Source organism: Elgaria multicarinata, chromosome 14, assembly GCF_023053635.1.
Source record: "Elgaria multicarinata webbii isolate HBS135686 ecotype San Diego chromosome 14, rElgMul1.1.pri, whole genome shotgun sequence".
NCBI classification, from domain to species: Eukaryota; Metazoa; Chordata; class Lepidosauria; order Squamata; family Anguidae; genus Elgaria; species Elgaria multicarinata.
In genome coordinates this window covers 3,134,483-3,140,482 of record NC_086184.1, presented here as the reverse complement: position 1 = coordinate 3,140,482, position 6,000 = coordinate 3,134,483, and positions in this window count along the sequence as shown.

Sequence of the window (6,000 nt, the reverse complement as noted above, 5' to 3'; positions counted from 1 at the left end):
CCAGGCAACTGATTCCATTGTTGCACTGCTCTAACAGTCAGGACGTTTTTCCTGATGTCCAGCTGGAATCTGGCTTCCTTTAACTTGAGCCCGTTATTCCGTGTCCTGCACTCTGGGAGGATCGAGAAGAGAAGCCAAGGCTGGGATTACAACAGCAGGATCACAAAGCAGTCCAAGGTCTGAGCTAGCAGGATCAAAATAGAGTGCTAAGATCCAGCCAAGGGTGAGCCCAAAGGCTGAGTCACAATCCAGTCTAGCTAGTTCAGAATGAGGGTGGAATTCAATTCAAGGGGAAGGGGGCACAGCTTTCTGAGGACTCTCAGAGGGTCAGGTTGGCATCCCAGGAGGGCCAGATTTCCATATGCTTCCATATGCCTGCCAATGGCTACTTCTGACGCCAGACCTGTCCGTGGCTCTCCAGGGTTTCAGATGGGAGTTTCTCCCAGACCTACGTGAAAATGGTAGAGAGTCTGGAGCTGGGACCTAATGCATGCTGGGCAATGTAGGCCTGGGGGTAGGCAGCCTAGGACCTTCCGGATGCTTTAAACTACAACTCCTATAAACCCTAGCCAGCCTGGCCCGTTGGCCAGAGATTATGGGAGTTGTAGTCCAAAATAGAGATGAGAGAGAAATGAATTCAGGTCACTTTTTGATGCAAACATAGGTAATTATCTTTGTAATCTGTGCAGAGTACATTGGTTATTGGGTGGAATGAAAATGTAAAATAAATAAATAAATAAATGGTGTGCTTTTGAACCATTATATGGAACGCAACTCTGTTCTCCTCAGAAATTTGCACTGTTCCAAATTTTGCGTTGCAGTTTCTCCAATCCAGAAATGCATACATTAGAGAAAATAATGTTCGACGATGCATTTTATTAAGAAAATTGCTTGCCAAAAAAGTGTATAGACTAGGCAAAAATGCATATCTTATGAGAATGGTGCAAAAAAATGCTTACAGGTTTTCATGCACACTTCAGAAAAATCATCACAAATTTGGAGTGAATCGAACTTAAACCTGGAGAAATTCTCAGTCGTTAGACACAAAACACATTTAAGATTGTAAAAATGAGAAATGGGGAGAAATCAAAATGGATAGATTCATCCAGTGGAGGCTGGTGGCTCTGAAGTCAGATGGGCAGTAATTCTGCTCCGGGATTCAGTGACAACCAGCCAGAAATTTAAAGGTGCTATCCAAGGTGCAAGCAGTCCATCCCGTACAATCTGCCCCGCACACTCAGGTCCTCTGGGAAGAATTTACTCCAACCAACAAAAACACTGCTGACAACTATTACCTAGAGGACCTTTTCTTCTGCTGCTCTCAGTTTGTGGAATGGTTTGCCGGGAGAGATTCGTCAACTTAACAGTCTTCTGGAATTTAAGAAAGCCATAAAGACTGGTCTCTTCCAGCAGGCCTACCCACTTGAATTTTAAGATGCCTTTTTAATAATGTGCTGCTTTTAATAATGCATTAGTTTTAATTGTTTTAATTAGTTATATGTATTTTATGGTGTTTGTATTTGTGTTGTACCCCGCCTCGATCCAGAGGGAGAGGCAGGTAACTATTATTATTATTATTATTATTATTATTATTATTATTATTATTATTCCGAAACATTGGGAGGGCTCCGGGTTTCCTGCCCCTGGTGTGGACTGATGTTTTGTCTTGGATTAAGTCAGCTTCATACGTTCAAGTGAGCACTCACGGGGGTTTAGATCCTGGGTGTTAGCTTCTGGAGGCAGATGCTTTCATGCTGTACCTATGTAGAAATTACAGATGTTTGGCAGCTGGACCCAAAATCTCCGTTGTTAGGATCTCGCCCAACGATTGTGGCTCCTGTTTTATGGTTTAAACAGAGGCTTCGCCCTCGGTCGTGAATCTGGCGCCCGTTTTCATTCGCTGTTGCTTCTTATGGGGAAAATAAATCCTTCGAAACATAGCAGGGATAATTTTGGGCAGGCTGAGCTCCCAGTTCATCTCTTCCTAGAGGGAGGAGTTCCATCCCAGGAAGGCTCACTTCCTTTCCAGCACAGGGTCCGACTTTGCCAATTGGCCTTCTTTGAATAGATATATGATCTCTCTGTGCAACTGTTTGCTGCAGGTGTGAAGTCTATTTGCAGAAGGGTTGTAGCTTATTCGTGTGGCTTAATAGCTTCAAAGAAAAGTCCAGTGGAATCTGGAATGTGTTCTGAGAGACGCAGGGAGGAGGACCCGCCCTTTGGCAGTAAGGCGTGGAGGCCTCTGTGACTCAGTTTGTTACCTGGCTCTGGATTGATTGGCAGCCTTCCCTGGAGAGGCAACCCTTGCTTGGCACTGTTTGCATCCATTCATCTGAAGGGGCGCGTCCTCCTGGTGCTGAACTCTTTGCCGGGTGTCTTTGGCCTTGATCGTTAGAGCCGGAGCATGGAATGGATCTATTAAAGCAAGGGTGTCCAACCTCTTTCAGGGAAGCTCCCGGGGGCCACATCCCAGTGGCAGGTGGGGCAAAAGCAAAAGAGGTGGGGCCCCCAAATGCCAAAACTTCTTCTTGCTAGCAAGTCAGCCCTAGGACAGGCACTGCACCTAATAGAATTGGGGGGGGGGAATTGCACAACCAAGGGGAAGCTGTGAAATGATTGGGGGCTGAGGGAAAGGTGGCAGGGCCTCAAGGGGAGCCCTGAAGGGATGGTTGAGATCCCAGGAGGTCTGGTTTTGGCCCCCAGGCCTGAAGCTCTGCACCACTCCCGTAAGTGCATGAACACTAAGGTACCATCTCCAGTTCCAGAACTGCAGGATCAGGAGTGACCCCTGCCAGTCAGGAGTGGATACATGGGGTAGTATCCAATTTTAGTCTTAGAGCAGAGCCATTGAAATGAACAGGACTTTAGTTAGTCATGACTAACTTAACCCCCATTAATTTCAATGGGTCTACTCTAAGTAGGAATAACTTTGGATACTGCCCATTGGGCTAGAGCAGGTGTGCGGAACTTCTGGCCGGCCAGGTGTTTTGGCCTACAAGTCCCATGTTCCTTTTCCATTGCCTATGCAGGTAAAGGCAGGTGGTGGGAGGTGCAGGGCGAAACATCTGGAGGGCCACAAGAGGTGCATCCCTGGGGTAACGGGGAAACGCGTCGGAGCTGGGAAAAAGATGTTTCCTCCATTCCTTTGCACAAGCACTTTGGCTGGGTCGGAGCCCTTTGGCCCTTTAACAGGGAAATCCTGGCTTTCGCTTTCCCCTCTGCTCTGATTTTGAACGCGGTCTTTGCCGTCTCTCCATCCTTCCTACCACGCCGGCGAACACATGCTCTGCAGACCTGCTGGTTTGCCCACTCCATGTGCAACGCGACCTCTGTGAAGCAAATAGCCGTCGTAATCACCTCCAGATCTTCCGCTCGCTTTGATCAGCTTAAACATCAGTTTATCTTACGATATAAATATGTAAAGCATCCCATTTGTTTTTCCTTGCTGGATGCAAAATAAATCATTGCCTGAGTTTATGCACCAGCAAAGGAGCGCAGAAGGGCGTGTGGCGTGGTCAGGGAGGGCCATAACTCATGGGATGCGAGGAATTGAAGGTCAATCCTTCATGAATGTTGATGGGGCCCTTTCCAAGGCATCCCCGTGCAGCATTCTACAAACACGCCGCTCTCCATCACCCGCTCCGACTGCAGCCAGTGAATGCGCTGTCCCCGAGCGGCATCCTCAGGGTTCGATTTGACTTTTTGCATCGAGCTTGCTTGCAACATTGCCGTGATGGATTGCACCGGCTTGGCGAGTCCTCCGCACAGTCAGCTCATTTACAGACTTGGCCATGGCCAAAGTGTGGGCCATCCTGAGTCAATTCAGCCTTTTAACTTCTAATGGAGGCCGGTGTGCCATTGAAATAACATATAACCCACAATATTTTTTAAAAATTACATACATACACACACACACATCATCATCATCATCTTTCATGAAAGACGCTGATGCTGATTTCGTTGGGGACCCAACTGTCCTGGTCAATTTTAGCATTATTTACACCAGAAATTATGGTGATTTAGAATCATAGAATAGAGTTGGAAGGTTCCTATAAGGCCATCGAGTCTAACCCCCTGCTCAATGCAGGAATCCACCCTAAAGCATCCTTGACAGACGGTTGTCCAGCTGCCTCTTGAAGGCCTCTAGTGTGGGAGAGCCCACCACCTCCCTAGGTCACTGGTTCCATTGTCATACTGCTCTAACAGTCAGGAAGTTTTTCCTGATGTCCAGCTGGAATCTGGCTTCCTGTAACTTCAGCCTATTATTCCGTGTCCTGCAATCTGGGAAGATCAAGAAGAGATCCTGGCCCTCCTCTGTGTGACAACCTTTGAAGTATTTGAGGACTCATTGGTGGCTCTTTACACATGCTCAGATGCATCCTCTTCTTTAGGATTACTTCTCAGGTATCCAAGTTTGGTCCACGAAAGTCCAGTTGCGGACAGACCTAGTATAGACAGACCAGTGATGACTGTGCTTTTAAAAGCCAAAAAAGGAACCAATGGCAGCTGGTTCTGAAACGAGAGGAATATTTAAAACAGGTGGGGGCTGGATTGCGCAATTGTTTCTCATGTTTATTTTTACTAGGGATTGCTGGTGATTTGTGGCCTAACAGTTTATAATAATTATCGCACTGTTTTGACAGAATGAATGGCGCTCTCTCCGCTCAGTGAAATAAAATAATGTAAATGCAGGCAGTGAGGCTAAGCAAAGCGAGAACACTCCAGTTTTGTGAGTGTTGTTGCAACTGGGCCTAATGGCATCCCAGATCTGAGGAAATCGAAAAGTTGTGGAAATCGATATATGTTGACTTCAAGCTGCAAAACAGGAAAGGGAAGAACTTCGGGAGTTTCTGTCAGAAGAGTGGAGTGGTTTTAGCCTCTATTCCTCCCCCCTCCCCGGAGGATACGTTTCCTTGCTTCAGTTTGCTAATTTCTTAGGAAAACATGGCGTGGTTGTTGCACATCTTGGGAATAACAGCCATTCCGACACAATCTTTTAGCAGTTTTGCTTTTTCCGTTGGCCGCTTGTGCTTGACAAACTCACACCAACTTTTGCTGTTGTTGAAAAATCAGACTTTGCACCTCCTGTTTTAAGTTACCTATTTTATTTATTTATTTATTTATTTATTTATTTATTTATTTAAAGCATTTTTATAGCACCGCCTCACCATTTCTGGCATCGAGGCGCTTTACAAGAGCATATAAAACAATTCCATTGAAACCCTCAACCCACATTAAAACAATTCCATTAAAACCCTCACCCTCAAACCATTAAAAGTAGATAAATACCTGCATTTATTTATCAATCACCTGCATTGCAGGGCAGGAAATATGCATACAGATGCATTTTTTTGGGATAAAGCAGCAGTTTCTGTAGCTGAAACTCTCCCCACGGCCTGAGTTCGATCCCAGCGGAAGCTGGTTTCAGGCAGCCGGCTTGGGTCGACTCAGCCTTCCATCCTCCCGAGGTCGGTAAAATGAGTACCCAGTTAGCTGGGGGAAAGGTAATCACGGCCGGGGAAGGCAACGGCAAACCACCCCTCTATAAGGCCTGCCAAGAAAATGTCAGCGAAAGCTGGCATCCCTCCAAGAGTCAGTAATGACTCAGTGCTTGCACGAGAGGTTCCTTTCCCTTTTTCTTTCTGGGAAGGTAGGGTCTCCGCCCCTTCCTATCACAGGGCATAACTTTCCTATAACTTCTGGTGCTCTTTGATACATTAGTCCATAATCAGACTTTTAGGACACGATCCTATGCATGTTTAGAAAGATAAATGTATAACATAAAATACACAGAGACACACATACACTCATATATCTAATAATTTTAAACAATCAACAATAAGAAAAATCCAGGACTTTATTTATGCCTCCTCATATACTGCTAAATACCTTTGAGAAGAGGACAGTCTTAACCTAGTGTCAAAAAGATAATATTGTTGGTCCCTTGTCAGGGAGATCATTCCATAATTGGGGGGGGGCTACCACTGAGAAGACCCTCCC